The 18,260-nt window shown below is 42.2% G+C and overlaps 1 protein-coding gene across 1 annotated transcript in view; it reads left to right on the forward strand.

Annotated features, from left to right (window-relative positions):
* Positions 1-18,260, forward strand: part of LOC115105150 (sickle tail protein homolog) — a 165,480-nt gene that overhangs the window by 98,640 nt on the left and 48,580 nt on the right.

Here is an 18,260-nt window from a genome sequence, read left to right on the forward strand (position 1 = left end):
AGTTTGTTTTTAGTCCCATCCTTCAGCTCTACTCAACCCCTGAGCAGCAATGTTGATCCACTGGAAATCATATGCATCTGAGCACTTAGTTTTGGTCGCTATTTAGTAGCTTATTTTTAGAAGTAGTTTGCCTTTGTTTTTATTTTAGGGTTAAGGTTACAATACTGGGACAGGTGTGTGTGTGTGTGTGTGTGTGTGTGTGTGTGTGTGTGTGTGTGTGTGTGTGTGTGTGTGTGTCATTGGGGGGGGGTGAGTGAGAGCGAAGCCTAATATATATTTCAGCAACATGAGGCTAGTTGCCTATCTACAGATGTAAGATCTTAATTTGAGCCAGTTTGCGACAACAGAAAAATAATCCTGCAGCAGGAACTGTGAATTATAATGAATGGACATTTTTCATAAAGGAAAATGAAGTCTGAAATTTCAAAGTCGAAACTTCAGAAATCTTTTTATACCTCAAATGCACTACAACTTTTACATTTAACAGGGCGATCAAATTAAGACCCTACATTGCATATACTGTATATTAACTTAAAATAGGAAAGGAAACACATTTTCACTATATTAACTTAAAATAGGAAAGGAAACACATTTTTAGATATTGCAGTCATACAGGTAAATTCAGCTTTGAAATGGGTGGAGTTAAAGTTATTTTGAAGACTCATGATGTTACCGCTTGAGAGGCTCAGTTTTCATGTAGGTGCCTGTTCGAGTCGAGAGAGTGGAGCTCGTATGTAAATGAAATAACGTAAGAACTCACTGAAGTTGCATGGAAGAGGATTGCCCGAACTCATGGCTCTTTCTCACCTATCTGAATTCTTCATGGAAATACAAATAATCACATTCTGACAAAGGAACCAATAAACGTTCGTCTTCGCAGTTTGAACAAAGGTAGGCTATTCATTCTCTTTCATGTTTTGTGCGCGTTTCTTCGCATTCTTAGATCAATTCAAACATGCGGCCGTGCACTGTACCTCTTGAAACTTGCATGTTATGCGAATACGGTAGAATCTAGGAATGCGCTCATTTAGCAATAGTTTGTATTCTAATGTTATTTTATCTGAACCGTGGTGCATACTTGAACCAAGACAAGGAATGGTGGGTTATCAGGTGCTCACACGGGGGCGGAATCGGAATGTTGAAAAAGTTGGCACTTGAGTTTTATAATAACGCTGGAACAAGAAATTGTCTGACGTTCTATTTTGGTTTTGTATTAATCATATTCATGCAAATGCAGGCTACGGAATTAATATTGTGGTGCGCTGGGGTTTCTCAAAACCTTTATAACCGCGAGAGACGTGAGATCGGCATCATGCGGGCTGATATTGAATTGCTAAACACTGAGTGTACAAAACATTAGGAACTCTTACTCTTTCCATGAGACTGAGACCAGGTGAAAACTATGATCCCTTATTTATGTCATTAGTTAAATCAGTGTAGATTAGGGGGAGGAGACCGGTTAAAGAATGATTTTTAAGCCTTGTGTATGTGCCATTCAGCGGGTGAATGTGCAAGGCAACATATTTAAGTGCTTTTGAACGTGGTAGGTGCCCAGCCTGGTCTCATAGACTAGACGTAACATAGAACATGTATATCCGGAAAAGCGAATTTAATATGTTATGTTACGTTTGGTACAGCAAACTTAACATGTGTAAATATTTGTATGAACATTAACACAAGGCCATACATGAATCTTTCACAAATCACCATCACTAGCCATAGTCATATGTACCATTTAATAGCATAAACCACGCCCCAAAATATTCTAATGAGCTACCATTTTATATATTAATTAGTGCTAAAAGAGGCCATTTTTGTCCAATACCTATATATTCCTTGCCAAAAAACCTGGCACCGATAACTAATATTTAACATTTTAGCAGCCTTCTAGTACAGTTAAATAGTTGAAACACACACACACTGACCAAAAAGTTGTTTTGTTGGCATTTACATATGTCCCCATTACCAGTAAAACATACTGGTATCTATTTATTTCACTTACTTGCTGTTTTAGTTGTTCATATGTTCCGTCGTTTCATTCTCAACCAGGATTTCATCATACATGTCAAGCAGTGAACTTTCAGCTCTGTCTGTCCGTGGCCTCTTCTGTCGTGGGTCCTCTTCCACGCCGCGCACTGATCACTGTGTCCGTTTCCATCTTGTCCAGCTGTGTCTGTAACATTTCACGTAAACCTTGTCTGCATTGAAGTAGTAATGAGCATGGTGACGACACAGTAAAGAGGCTCAGAGAGAATGCCACCGAATCGCTTGTTCACAGCCTCTAGTACAGTACTTTTGCAAGTTTTAATCCCACGGTCTGTGTCGGCAGTTTTGTTGAGCAGGCGTTTCAATGCCATGACCGAGGCTATCACGTCTGCTGCAGACGCAGTTGATGAGCTTAGTTCTCGAGTCCGTTTGGTCGAATGGCGATAGGAGTGTGTTAATGTTTCCAAGTTTCAAACATTTTCTCAAATGCCTTTGAAATGGCAGCAGCGGTATGAGAACCAGCACATTCTTGAGCGCGCATTACGGCTTTCCTCGGGACGAAATCCTCGTCGACCCACTGTGCTGTCAGACTCCGCATGCTCACGGGGATGACATTGCTGGTCCAAATGTAAGCCGTGAAGCTAATAGCGGTGACGCCCATAGTAAGTAGCTCACGGATGTGCGTTTCAACAATACTGTGGTATTGTTGAGTCCGGTAGGGCAACATCTGAAAAATAGCGACTACTTGGTTAGTGTGTACCGGGGCTCGAGGTGCTCGACCAGTCGGCGAAAGCCAACCTCGTCCACGACGGAGAACGGTTGGTTGTCAAGGGCAATGAATTCTATTATCTTGGCGTTAATGGATTTCACCTTTTTTGAGTTGTCTCGCTGAAACGTTCTTACTCTTTCAAATGACTGCTCGACTTGAACTTGTTTAGTTGTTGGAAGTGTGCCCTTAGTTTTTTTTTTTACTGCTTTTGTACCAAGTAGTCGCTGAACTTCTGGGGGCGATGCACTTTCAAATGAGTAATTTGTTTTGGGGGATTGAAAGATTTCACTTTCTCTCCTCCTCGGGAAAGAACAGCAGCACAAATGTTTCTTATAGCCTTTTGGTTATCTTCCTTTGAAACTTCAAAATAGATCCACATAGCAGACATTGTGGGCTAGGTTAGGAATTATGTGATGTACGTGCCGCACTGTCTTTTTCGTGGCGTCATTACTTCATCTACCTACATTTATATAGGTACACACGTCAGCTTTGACATCGGATTTGACATCGGCGTAAAACTAGACATCGGGCCGATGTTGGCATTTTTAGCTAATATCGTCCAATTCCGATATGCTTACCGATTTTATATTGTGCATCCCAACCCCAAACCCTCTCATTCATCAACTATCACATCACAACTCTACCTTAGTCCGACATTTTACTGTTGTTCCGAAAAGCAGTGCAGACTAGAAAAATCACTAGCAGAGTGAAAAGCCACTAAGGCCATTCTCTCCCACACTACTGTTGTCACGTCGTTGTCACATCGTTGTCTGGACAAGAAGAGCCTCAACTGTGGCTACGGTGCGGGATAGCCAAGCGGCAAGCACATACTTTGTACTCTCACTTTGGGTTGAGATTTCACAGGAGGGCCAGCGGTCAGGAAGCGGCAAGCACATACTGATTTGTACTCTCACTTTGGGTGGGGGGGGTGTTACATTACAGGTGGACACAAAATGACTTGGACACATTGTGATTAGTAACCCCCTCTATTTCCTTATGGATTGTTTTTGGTGGCAAAATAAACACTGTGGACAGCCTCTTGTGTGGCATGGTCTGTGGCACTAACCACTAGACCACACAGGCCAGGATCTGTATATTTTCTTTGGAAGCTCCATGGGTTTGCCACCTGTCACATTTGAGAATCACAATCCGTAGAACTCATTGAGTGACTCATACCAGTGAGTATATCTTCTCCCTTCCCTCAGAGACTTGTGAAAGACTTTATTCAATGTTTGCAACATTTGTCCGATCCCTTGCATACCTCTCTCCCCAGGCTTCTGGCCCAGCTACACTGTTATTCCTTAACTCCAAGGTCACCTAGATAACAGTGGCACAGTGAGAAGCAGCTCTCTCTCTCTCTGGCTGGAATTTGCGATCATCCACTGAAAGCGAAATAAATGCTTCCATTTTTTTTTTTTTTACTTTAACTCTAACACGAACAACATGCAGGAAAAAGTTGAAATTTGATTTTTCTTCACTCTGGGATTTTCAGAGTTGGAGTGTGTACTATGTTCTTCAGATGTTTTATTGCTGTGTTACATATTTAATAACGTGAATGTACAGTCAACAGAGGTGATGTAATAGTTTGGAATCTAGGTCCCTTACAGAAGTCTTACACGATTGCAAGTCTACTATGCTGTAATGCTAAGTTCGTTATGACACTGAAATGTCAACGGACTGGTTAAAACCAACCATATTGGATATATATTTTGACTTTCTCCCCAAAGCTTGGAGTGAGACAATTCTTATCCCTCCAAAACCCTCTAACTGAGATGCTGTGTTATTTTCATAAAGAGACATGTCATGGCTCTAATTCCTGTGTGTCTCAATTCACACAATCACCTCAGTGTAGCAGGTGTCTGTCCAGACATCTGTTTTTAATCAGCCCCTCTCAGCAGTCTCAACGGCTGTCAGAACAGGAGGCAGGAGCTGAGGCTATTTAATGGTTTCTGCTCAGGTCCTCTCCAACCACTCCTCCACAAGTGCCGCCTTCAGATCAGAATGACTCCTCGGACTGAAACGAACGACAGCCGCAGGGCTTGAGGAGTTAACGACAGACACGTGCAGACCTGCCATCCCGGGAGGTGGAGGGTGTTAAAGTGGGGCCTGGAGGTTGGGGCTGGAGGTTTGGGGTTGATGGGATGCTGAGGGGACAAGTGACCCATAGATTGGCGCCGTGCCTGGGGTTTAATCCTGAGGGAAAGGGGGTGACGGGGGGGGCAGGATGAGGGCTGTGGAATAAGCCTTTTTGACAGAACCAGACCTGATAACACCCCTAGACAGACAACAGTCTTTACACACACAAGTCTCACAATGCACACATGGAAAACAGAGTAGTTCAGCTAATCTGGCCAGCTAATCTTCTGATGTAGCAGGATTCTTTGGTATGATACACAACAGCATTGTTTGCAGAGGCGTAGTTTACTTACAACACAAGTCTGAGTCACACTGGAAGTCAACATATAATTGTTGTTATTAGACAGGTTTTTGTTCTGATTCACCTCTGTCAGAATCGCTGATAACTGACATTTTATTTCACCTTTAATTAACCAGGTAGGCTAGTTGAGAACAAGTTCTCATTTACAACCAATTTGTAAGTCGCTCTGGATAAGAGCGTCTGCTAAATGACTTAAATGTAAATGTAAATGTACAACTGCGACACAAACAACAACACAGAGTTACACATGGAATAAACAAGCGTACAGTCAATAACACAATAGAAAAAAAAGAAAGTCTATATACAGTGTGAGCAAATGGCGTGAGGAGTTAACCTGTTGCGACGAGCAATCCCGTATTCGAGATCCTATTTATAGCCTCAAGCTCATTACCATAACGTAACGTTAACTATTCATGAAAATCGCAAATGAAATTAAATAAATGTATTTGCTCTCAAGCTTAGCCTTTTGTTAACAACACTGTCATCTCAGATTTTCAAAATATGCTTTTGAACCATAGCTAAACAAGCATTTGTGTAAGAGTATTGATAGCCTAGCATAGCATTAAGCCTAGCATTCAGCATGCAACATTTTCACAAAAACAAGAAAAGCATTCAAATAAAATCATTTACCTTTGAAGAATTTCAGATGTTTTCAATGAGGAGACTCTCAGTTAGATAGCAAATGTTCAGTTTTTCCAAAAAGATTATTTGTGTAGGACAAATCGCTCCGTTTTGTTCATCACGTTTGGCTACGAAAAAAACCTGTATCCAGGAGTGTAATTATCTCCGCAAGCTCATTAGCATAACGCAACGTTAACTATTCATGAAAATCGCAAATGAAATGAAATAAATATATTAGCTCTCAAGCTTAGCTTTTTGTTAACAACACTGTCATCTCAGATGTTCAAAATATTGCTTTTGAACCATAGCTAAACAAGCATTTGTGTAAGAGTATTGATAGCCTAGCATAGCATTAAGCCTGGCATTCAGCATGCAACATTTTCACAAAAACAAGAAAAGCATTCAAATAAAATCATTTACCTTTGAAGAACTTCAGATGTTTTCAATGAGGAGACTCTCAGTTAGATAGCAAATGTTCAGTTTTTCCAAAAATGTTATTTGTGTTGACAAATCGCTCCGTTTTGTTCATCACGTTTGGGTAAGAAAAAACCCGAAAATTAAGTCATTACAACGCAAACCTTTTTCCAAATGAACTCCATAATATCGACAGAAACATGGCAAACGTTGTTTAGAATCAATCCTCAAGGTGTTTTTCACATATCTATCAATGATAAATCATTCGTGGCAGTTTGGTTTCTCCTCTGAAGAAATGGAACGCGCATGGACCTGGAGATTACGCAATAATTTCGACGCAGGACACAGGGCGGACACCTGGTAAATGTAGTCTCTTATGGTCAATCTTCCAATGATATGCCTACAAATACGTCACAATGCTGCGGACACCTTAGGGAAACGACAGAAAGTGCAGGCTCATTCCTGGCGCATTCACAGCAATATAAGGAGACATTGGAACATAGCACCTTCAGAATCTGGGGCATTTCCTGTATGAAATGTCATCTTGGTTTCGCCTGTAGCATTAGTTCTGGGGCACTCACAGATAATATATTTGCAGTTTTGGAAACGTCAGAGTTTTTCCTTTCCAAAGCTGTCAATTACATGCATAGTCGAGCATCTTTTCGTGACAAAATATCTTGTTTAAAACGGGAACGTTTTTTATCCAAAAATTAAAAGAGCGCCCCCTATCTCGAAGAAGTGGCCATAAAGGAAACAAGTATTTGACCTGCAAAGCATGACTTAGTACTTGGTGGCAAAACCCTTGTTGGCAATCACAGAGGTCAGACGTTTCTTGTAGTTGGCTACCAGGTTTGCACACATCTCAGGAGGGATTTTGTCCCACTCCTCTTTGCAGATCTTCTCCAAGTCATTAAGGTTTCGAGGCTGACGTTTGGCAACTCGAACCTTCAGCTCCCTACCTTATTGGGCAATTCTGTTATTTGTTTACGTTGTGTTTGAGTTCATATTTCATTTCCAATCTCATATGGATGAATGAGTCATGTTTTGGATACTGGCTGAGCACCAGTATCAGTTGTCACTGGAGAAGATCTGTCTGTCGATTACAGGTTCTCTCTCCAGCAGGTTGTGTGTGTGTGTGTGTGATAGAAAGGGCTTGAGTCGTGAGTTTAGTGTACTGTAATATCAGCGTGTGTGTGCTGGAGTTGTGAGTGTAGTGCGTTGTAGTATCTGATATAACTGATATAGGCACAGATCAAAGAAAAAACAATGCTGGGGTCAATGGTGCGCAAGGAGCATGCACGTAAAGGTCAAAGAAGACAGGAACAGATGGAGGAGAGTGATAGGAGGGCATGATGATGATGGGCAACTGTAGAGTTGAAAGGAGCGATATTTTCCCTATTTACATGGGTCAATCAAACAAATCCAGGTCTGATAAGATTGTCTGAACCTTCTGTGTTGCTGTGTGTGTGTGTGTGCATGCTGGGATTACAGGAGGTAAAAACGCACATGAAAGAGAGATGAACATTTGCTTAAGTAATGTCAAATCTAATGAAAAGTTCCGTGTGTGACTAAGAGTGTGTTTGTGCGAATGTGTGTGTTTGTTTGTGCCGCTGTGTTGCCCGCCCACCCCTCCCTCTCCTTTGGGAGGTGGAGGATCATTTGGTGTGGGTAGAGTAAAGGGGTGTGAGTGGTCCCCAGTAAGCATTTCACTAGACACTTTAATAATGGGGATCAGGGCCCTGCGACTCTTCCGCACTCTGAAGAAACTACACCTCGCCTCTGTCCCAAATGGCACCCTATTCCATTTATGGGTGGACTACTTTTGACCTTTGGGCCCTGGTCAAAAGTAGAGCACTTACATAGGGAGTAGGGTGCCATTTGCGGGCGCACCCATTGTGACTTACTCTCAGACGTTAACTTAACTATGAGAGAATGTGGGAGATGTGATGCTAAGAAGACTTTACTTAAGATATTACTTAAGACGTAACAGGTGGTATCTCACATTTCTTGTTACCTTCTCCCGTTTCTTCGCTATGATGTATTATATTCAGACAGAGATGGGGAAAGAACTATCTTGTTACAATTACAAAATGTTACCAATGGATCAAAATAAAATACAAAACACTATTTTGTATTTGTTTATTTTTTTAATTCTTTGAAATACAAAATACATTTAACTACACGCCTTCACAACAACCACATTCTTATTAACAACAAAAAAACTGATATGTTGTTGTTTATATACCTTAGTTGAATTCCCTGACTGTAAGTCACTCTGGATAAGAGGGTCTGCTAAATGACCAAAATGTACAAATTACAAAGCACACTGGGTCCATATTATTTTAAAGAATTATTTAAATACCTATTTCAAATCCATGTAACAGAAATACTGTGTGTGTGTGTGTGTGTGTCTTCACAATCATCAGATATACACAGTGGCTCAAATTAGACCTAAACTGTTATACAGGCCAGGACAAACTCTCTGGAAGAGAGTGTGTTCTCTCTCTGTGCGGGTGTGGATCCTCTTAGAATGAAACCCAGCAGAGCTGTTATTACGGTAAAGCCGGAAGCGTCAGAAGGGATAAATCATACTCGGAGTACTAATGTTATGACATTAAAGAACAGGTCTAGACAGGACGTGATGCCAGAGCTCTGTCAGCAAATACTGTGTGTGTGTGTGTGTGTGTGTGTGTGTGTGTGTGTGTGGAAAGGACAGTAATGGGTAAATGAAATGATCTGTTAAGACCTGGGTAGCCCAGACCTGTTAAACTCAATCCCAAAATTGCATGACAGTTACAGGCACCAGTACAAAACAGAACCAGTAAAGCAAGCGTGCAAGGTATTCCATGACCAACAACCTCGTGTTATTTCCAACGTTTATCTTCTGATGTAATCACCTGTAACTTTAAATGCTGTGCAACATAACTCTTGAATTTCACGTGATCACAGGCGTTTCACATGTGATCTCGTGCAAAAGCAACCCGTGAGACTATGAAAGTACACGTGAAAACATGTCTTCGGTGTGAAATAGATGTGACATGGCGACGCAAAATTTCAACACGCGATGGCATGAAACTACACGTGACAACATTTGATACATTTTCAATTTTTTTTGTATTTTCACGTATGAAAAACATTCACATGTGAGAATGAGATTTTCACATGCTGCTCACATGTGAACTCTAAATGTAACATGTGAACAACTGACCTCGTATGTCTCTTATGTTTTCACATGTGAAACTGCACATTTCCTGTGTTAAAAAAAACAAACAAAAAAACATTTTTTTTTACAGGAAGTAATGAAATGGTATGGGGGTTTTAAGTTAAGTGGTACGCTGTTCAGCTAAAATATTGTAAACATCTTTAATCAATCTGATTCCATTTGACATGATCTCTTAGTGCTGACTTTTCAATATGACCCCACCTGGGATTTGATCTCTCACAACCTTGGGCCACAAAGTCTGTAGAATACAAAGTCCCCTACAGATTCATTACCTATAATACATCTCTGCACTTAGCAGTGCAGATGGCACTATTTTGCTATTTAAGTTAGCAAATAATCTGACTATTCTCTCATCATTAATTTAATTTTCAGCAATTTGAGGGTTTTCTGTATAGTTTAATGTTGGTGGGGAATAATGTTACCCCTGAATCACCATGATGAATACAATACAATATTTTTTTTCTTGAGGGTATTTTTTTAAAGATTTACTTTGAAGTCCAAAGTGTAGGGACACAGGTGAAGTCAGTAATCGCCACAGACATGGTGGCGTAGCAGGAAGTTTGGAATGCTGTGAACCAAGAGGGTGTGAGTTCAAATCCCAGGTGAGGACATGTTGAATAATAATTACTGTATAAATACACCTACACAATGCAGTCAGATATGTAAGTTGATGACATCTTAAGGACTAATCTTTGTTTTGTAGGGCATTGCCTGTGAAATCTCATGAAAAATATCCACATGCGAAACCATATGGTTTTCAAACACTTCACATGTGATTATATTTCACATGAAGTTTAACATGTGATTTTCTTTTTTTTTCCTTATTAAGGGAATACAACTTTACTTGCTATTTAGAGACATACTAGCAATTTCATTGTACAAATATGGTGAAGATGGACCGTCTGAGTGGTCGTTAGGGTCTATGTCCCATGCTGCGAGGGGAGAGACCAGGGGTGGATTGGGACCAGAAATCTCTAATACACCAGGCCATTTGTTTTCCTAGAGGCCCCCATTTATTATCCAAATAATGATTATTTTGTGCAACAAAAAAAAAATATTTAGACTGTCGCTCTTGGCTAAAGATGGACTGGTCCACCTGGCATTTTCCCGAATTTCCCTATGGCTAGTCTGTTTCTCAGAGACACTGATTTAAGTTTTACCAGTATTACCAGTGAGGTTTAGCCTAGCAGGCTGAGGTCTTATCTGTTCTGGGGACCGGTGTCATCGTTCTGTCTTCTTCCAGCCCTCACGAGATGGGAGGCTGTAAACACCAAAGGGGATTGGGGACATTTCAGAGCTATTCATTTGATCTAAAACACACTGTCAAACTTGTAAATCGATATACTGCTCCCAGATAAATCTTGTCTCGGTGCACAAAGATAGAATTTTTTTCAATGCATGATTTAGAGCTTTAAAAAAATAAATATTTTTTTATATATTTTTTTTATGTGTTGATTTTGAATAGTGTGTTTTGTGTGCGCGCGTCCACATGCATATGTGGTTGCCCTGGTTCTACACACACACACACACACACACACCCACATCCCTTGACTGCTCTCCCCTGACACTGTGGTGGTGATAGAACTTTGATGTGAGTTTTATCCTTGGCAGGCTGGACTGGAAGTCACCACCATCCTTCTATCCAGTCTGGGGGAGAACAGAACAGAACAGAACAGTGGGGCTGGAATAACAGCAGGATGTGTGTGTTCAGCAGACCAGGGGAGTTTCCACTAGACTAGGATATGGGAAGCTCTGCAGGAGGGAGATAATCGCTGTGCTGGTAATTCACTGTAAATATCTTCTATTCTATTAAATGTCTTCAAATCTGGAGGGAAATATTTAATCTATTTAATTCTGCTTATGATCAGGAATGTGACTGATGACTGGGCATGTATGCCTCTTATGTACAGGTTGAAATTGAGAGCATATTGATTCAGTATTTGTAGTAAGTTGGTCGGATGAACAAGCAACTGAGCGACACTATTGATTGCCACAGTGCATTGTAATAATATGTGAACGTCAACGTTCTGTAAATCTCCAACCTTCCATTTGCATCGCTCGTATGAGTACGTTTGGCTCGTGAAAGTACGGGAGTCTGAGTTTGCTGTCGGCGAGCCCTCTATGTTTGTGTGCTCAGGCTAATATGTTTTGTATAGGCTCTCTCAGTGCAGGCACACGGAGGTCTGTATGTGAGTCTGAGGTCTGCCTGAGTGAACGTAATCGAATGGCTGGGCCAAATCAGTTGTGCACATTTCAAAGTTGCTGAAACCGATTGAACGTAGGTTCTGGGAAGGTCAATGGACCTGTCATCATGTGGTCTCATATGGTTTGTTTTTTTGCGTCTCAAATGGCACCCTATTCCCTTTTGCCCAAAAGTAGTGCGCTACATCTTTTTTTTTGTGCACTACAAAAAGGATGCCCTTTTGGGATGCAGTCCATCTCTGGCTAGAGGGATTTCACAGCTAAACCCTCGTTTGAACGTTGCCACTATCTCTTTTTCCCAGACTCTGGATCTTATAAGACTGTACAACAGTAGGCTAAATAAGGCAGCTACTCCTACCTCTGAATGTGTCAGCGTGTGCTTTATCTGCTTTGACTGCAACTCTTGCTACAATTATTCATTTTTGTTCATGTTTTTTTCCATTAACCTATTTTTTGAAATATATATTTTACAACTTTGCTGCTGCATACGCATACATTGATTCATGATACTTTTATATCCAGCAATCCCGTAACAATAATTCATTTATTGATGACAGGGCATAGGAATTCGATATGCCGTAATGTGTCTGACATATCGTAATGTGTCTGTTACAGTGTAAGTCTGGTATGTCTGTTTTGACTACAGTTATTACCTAATAAAAATATTCATTTATCGCCGACAGAGAGTAAATATGAATTTGATATGCCGTAGTGTGCAACCACCGGGCAAACCGCCTCGAGTCCACAGATTATTTAGCCCTTCTCCATGGAACGCCGTGATTGGCTTTGATTGTTGATGCTGTAAAGTCGACCCCTTTCAATGAACCAATTAGCCTGGTCTGTCCAGCCCCAGGCAGGCAGGAAGTCTGTCTGAAGGTCATGTGATGATTTTGGAGGGAGGGGGGGATTAGAGGTGGAGTGTGGTATGAGAGTGGTTACGGAGCGGCAGGGTAGCCTAGTGGTTAGAGCGTTGGACTAGTAACCGGAGGGTTGCAAGTTCAAACCCCTGAGCTGACAAGGTACAAATCTGTCGTTCTGCCCCTGAACAGGCAGTTAACCCACTGTTCCTAGGCCGTCATTGAAAATAAGAATTTGTTCTTAACTGACTTGCCTGGTTAAATAAAGGTAAAATAAATAAATAAAGGGAGGGGGACACAGCCATAATGAATGGGAATGGATGATAAGGGGATACTAGTATGTAAGGTCATTAACACTAGTTCACTACTTTTCACCAGAGCCCTGTAGGCACTACCCAGGGAATAGGGTGCCATTTGGGACACAGCCTGGATGATACAAAAGACCGTGAAGCGTTGGAGACCCACAGACAGACACGAGGATACTGAATGCGCTGAGCAGAAAATGGAGCCATCTCTGAGATGATCTGGGAATTCAAACCACGGCCTTTAGAGTAGTCAACCAATGCCATGTCTGTTTGGTGGTGAACCGTAAAGTAACAGATCTTGCATTCTTCCTCGTCAGGTCTTCAGCAAAAACTCCAGACTCCAATTTTGGACCATAAAGTGGCTTACAATATCCAGCTGAGCGTCTATCCTTTTGTTGCTGGGCCACGCAGGCATACGGATAAACCTGTCCGATCTGAGGAGCCGCTCTGTTAACACACAGATATCCAGTTAGGGTTAGAGAGGGTGGTTCGACGGTGTGTCTTGCTGTCTTCCCACCGTGTACAGGGCAGCATGTAGAAGTACAGTACGCAGACAGAGTGTACACTGTTAAGGGACTCCAGATGTGATACTCATACAGATCAGGCCAGTTAATTACACGGGGCTAAGGGATGGTCCTCTCTCTCTCTCGCTCTCTCTCTCTCCTCCTCTCCTCAGGGAGCCAACACAATTAGCATCTTAAGTGAAAAGGCTTGCTGACATCACCAGTGTGGGGGCTAAACCATGATGAGCTTCTGTTTCCTGGCAGAAGTCCACGCTCTGCCAAGTTTGGCGAGAGAAAGACCTAGATGCCGACTAGACGGAGTAAATAGTCTCATTCGACTCTTAAAATGAGGAATTGAGAACAATTCCTTGACATTAGATCAATTTAAGTTGGTCTATTTCTATTTCTGTGCTGCACAACCTGAAGCATGAAGCGCTCTTAAGCAAAGACTTGGAAACATTACTTGTGAAGTTGCTTCTGTTTTGCAGAAATCAGCTCAGCCCCCTGGCAGCCATGGCTATATTTTCCATAAAGTGTTCTATGTCTGCCACTATCTTTTGCTGGAAGCAGTGATTATTTTTAAATGTCATAATTCAAATTTAATCGCCACGTCTCAGCACTGTAAAATACCTCTGATCATCTGTCTGAAACCACGACGCCACAACCATAATGATGTTTAGACAATGGGGGCGCCAGGTATCCTAGAGTTTAGAGTGTTGGGCCAGCAACTGGAAGGTTGCTGGATCGAATCCCCGAGCTGACCAGGTAAAAATCCGTTGTTCTGCCCCTGAGCAAGGCAGTTAACCCACTGTGCGCTGAAGACGTGGATGTTGATTATGGCAGCCCCCTGCCTCTCTGATTCAGATTGGTTGGGTTAAATGCCGAAGACACATTTCAGGTGAATACATTCAGTTGGACAACAATGGTATGGAATTTTTCTTATTTCTTGACTTTTCATCCATCCGTTTTTGTGGTATCTGCTCGTTTGTGAATCCAGGAAATGTACCTAAATTGTATGCAAAAGTAACCTGATTTGACACTCGTGAAAATCTTTCAAGGCTCGAAAGACAGTAGAGACACACACACGCGCGTAACCAGTGTGAAATGGCTAGCTAGTTAGCGGTGCGCGCAAGTAGAGCTTCAATCACTCGCTCTGAAATATTGAAGTTGTTTCCCTTTTCAAGGGCTGCAGCTTTTGTGGAGCGATGGGTAACAATCCTTCGTGGGAGGCAGTTGTTGATGTGTTCAGAGGGTCCCTGGTTCAAGCCCAGGTCGGAGCGAGGAGGGGGACGGAAGCAACACTGTTATGCACACAAAGTAAAATGCTACTCTATAAAAACTCATATAGCAGCCAAACCGTTTTATACATTTGACGGAGAATAATAAAGGAATTTTAAGGGATGTATTCAATGAGTATAACAAAACAGACATCAAACACCCAATGGGGCGGCAGGTAGCCTAGTGGTTAGAGCGTTGGGCCAGTAACCGAAAGGTTGCAGGTTTTGAATCCCAGAGCTGACAAGGTAAAGATCTGTCAAGGCAGTTAACCCACTGTTCCCCTGGTGCCGTGGATGTCGATAACGGCAGCCCCCTGCACCTCTCTGATTCAGAGGGGTTGTGTTAAATGCAGAAGACACATTTCAGTTGAATGCAATTAGTTGTACAGTTGACTAGGTACCCCCCCCCCCCCCCCATTTCTGCAATGGACACCACCTCTGGAAAGAAACCATTTTGGAAATGTAAATGTGAACAATGGCGAAACTGCAACTAAAAGGCACGCTGGATCTTTTGTTAGAGACTTTGAAAACAGAACATGCTCTCTCGGAGTAGTAAATAGTGTAACGTGTAGGAGCAATATCCAATTACCTTGGTAAAGTAGTAACCTTCCGACTGAATGCGTTTTGATTCATTTGTTCCCGACGGCCATAATCATTGTCATCCTTGTGTAATCACTTTTACTGTACCTGTATCAAACGTGTTTACTTCTCCGTGCCAGGCACTCTGTCAGTGACCTACATAGAATGATATGACTGCCTACTCAGTGCTGAAAATAGTAGGTGCTCTACGGTGACCATTGACTGTCATCGCTAACTAAACCACACACGGTGACATGTGGAATTTCGGTCTAACTCCCCAGCCGTGACCGGATCAATGTGTGGTCGATGTGTCTTAACAGCAGGTTGGTGGTTGTAATCGGAGGTTAAACCGTGATTTTTACACGTCTAGGCCACGACAGGAAGTGGTTTCTGCTGGGATAGGAAGTGGCTTTTCTGTGATAATGGGGTACCTGCCAGAGAGAGGGAGGGAGGTTGTGTGTGTGTGCGTGTGCGCGTGTGTGAAAGGGAGAGAAGGAGATTAACTTGCTAAGCTCATCCGATAGACAACACCTCATTTTGGTGTAGATGTGTAAACTATTACCACCATCCGCAGGGAGCCTCTCTCTCTCCATCTTGCTCAGTATGTATTTTACCACATGTGACAGTATGTTTTTAACACTGCCAGGTTTTCAGAGCAGCCTGGTACTGTATCTACCTCAACATAATTGGTTGCACTCATAAATAATTACTTTTCACTCATAAATAATTCCAATTCAGTTCAAATTACCGAGCGTGCTCCTTGGTTTCGGGTGACACATCAACTGAACTTGGCCCTCCATCATCATGGGCCATGCATACAAAGGCCTTACCTTTCTACTCACGACACAATTGAGTTGTAGTGCTCGGGTCATCAGGCCTCTGTCCCAAATGGCCGCCTATTCCCTATATAGTGCACTACTTTTGACCAGGGCCGTATGGGAATATGCTGCCATTTGGGATGCCACCCCAGATATACCCAGAGGATGCTGCTGCAATGTCAGGTGACCGGTCACTCCTTTGGTGATGACACTGAAGGTGTCATCCACTCAACGATGTCATCTGAATAATAATGGTGGTGTGGAGGGTGATGACTATTAAAAAAAATATACAGCTATTAATAGCAAAGGATTAGTAGACTATAGTTTATGTTGGCTCTATTGGAAAGCAGATACAGTACAGTATACTCTAAAAAAATATATATTTTTAATATCTCAAACAGTTCTGTTCAAATTGCTGCCTTGTTTCTTGACATGTTTGATGACCATCTCACCTCTCCCTTTCCCCACGTCTCTCTCTCTCTCTCTCTCTCTCTCTCTCCCTCCCCTCTCTCTCTCCCTCCCTCTCTCTCTCTCTCTCCCTCCCTCTCTCTCTATATATATAATCCATCAGTCCTTACAGGGCATGTTGTCTTCTCTCTCTCTCTCTCTCTCTCTCTCTCTCTCTCTCCCTCCCTCTCTCTCTCTCCCTCCCTCTCTCTCTATATATATATTCCATCAGTCCTTACAGGGCATGTTGTCTTCTCTCTCTCTCTCTCTCTCTCTCTCTCCTCCCTCTCTCTCTATATATATATTCCATCAGTCCTTACAGGGAATGTTGTCTTCTCTCTCCTCTCTCTCTCTCTCTCCCTCCCTCTCTCTCTATATATATATTCCATCAGTCCTTACAGGGCATGTTGTCTTCTCTCCATTCTGAGCTTGACATTCAGAGGTACTTGCTGAAAATCCAATTACCCCACACAGTTAGTCTGATTTTTATCTTATCTGCATCATGCCTGGGCGTGTGACTGTCTGCATCCCAGCTAACCTGTCTGTCAGGGTTGGGATCAATTTGAATTGAAGGCAGTCAATTCAGGAAGAAAACTGAAATTCCAATTCAATGATTGGGGAAAAAAATGTAAAGGACTTCTCAATAAACTGAAAAGGAGAAGCTATTGTGTGTGCACCTGGGTGTGTCCTCAGAACTGTTAGCTTGATAAAGGGCTCTCAGTGTGCTGACCTCTCAATGCTAGTCAAACTGTCACCCTGGCACAGATAACCTTACAATACTACCAGGCTTCTCAAAGAGCTCCACAACCTTTAACACTCTGCCAGGCCCACAGGACTGTCTGCCTGGTGAACTCATTAGTGGCTTTAATCAGCCTCGCTACACCTTTTCCCTTGGTTGTTGTGCAAAGCTTGAAAAATAACTTGAAAAAAAGCGTTGTGCTGGAGTTATTTTTTCTACAATATCGATTTTGGGGCTGTAACTACCTGCACCACAAGTGAGAAAAGCGTGTGTGTGTTAACCCTTCACTTCTCAAGTTGTGTGAAGCTTGTCAAAAGAGAAACGCATTATTAATACGTGATAAGGCCTAGGGACTGCGACATTGAAAATCATAGTGTGTGTGCTATATAGTGGGGTGTGTCATGCTATATAGTAGGGTGTGTCATGCTATATAGTAGGGTGTGTCATGCTATATAGTGGGGTGTGTCTTGTTTGCCTCACCTCACCTTATCTGTATAGTCCTGCCAAAATCACTGCCTGCTCCATATTAGTCAATGAGGGGGATACCCCAGCACAACCAAATTACTGCCTGCTCCACATTAGTCAATGGGCTGAGGGGGATACCCCAGCACAACCAAATTACTGCCCTCTCTTCCATTTTTAGCAATTGCGCCATGGGAAATTATGGTGTGTGTGTGTGTGCTTGTGTGACATAACCTATAACAGGCAGTGTCTGTCTGCAATCTGCACTGATGCAAACAATTGACACCCAAATAGACTTGAATGCATGACTAGAATGTCACACAATGGCACTGGGCTTTTCACTGTGTTCACGTTGTAGTTAAAAAGCTTGTCTTTTGTCTTAAACACTTAAAAGAAGTAACACTAGTGTTTGGTTCAGATGGCTTTGTTGGTTAAAGAATGGTGCTTGCAACACAGAGTTATGGTGGGTTTGATTCCTGCATGTGACACTGGCACATAGCTTAGGGAAATTGTGTTTCAGTTTGTGTAAGCTTCCTATGTAGGGTTGCAAAGTCCCAGTAACCTTCCCAGAATACATTTTGAGGGGGACCTTTTGGGAAAGTTACCGGAATTTTTTACAAC

Source organism: Oncorhynchus nerka, linkage group LG22, assembly GCF_034236695.1.
Source record: "Oncorhynchus nerka isolate Pitt River linkage group LG22, Oner_Uvic_2.0, whole genome shotgun sequence".
In the NCBI taxonomy this organism is placed as follows: domain Eukaryota; kingdom Metazoa; phylum Chordata; class Actinopteri; order Salmoniformes; family Salmonidae; genus Oncorhynchus; species Oncorhynchus nerka.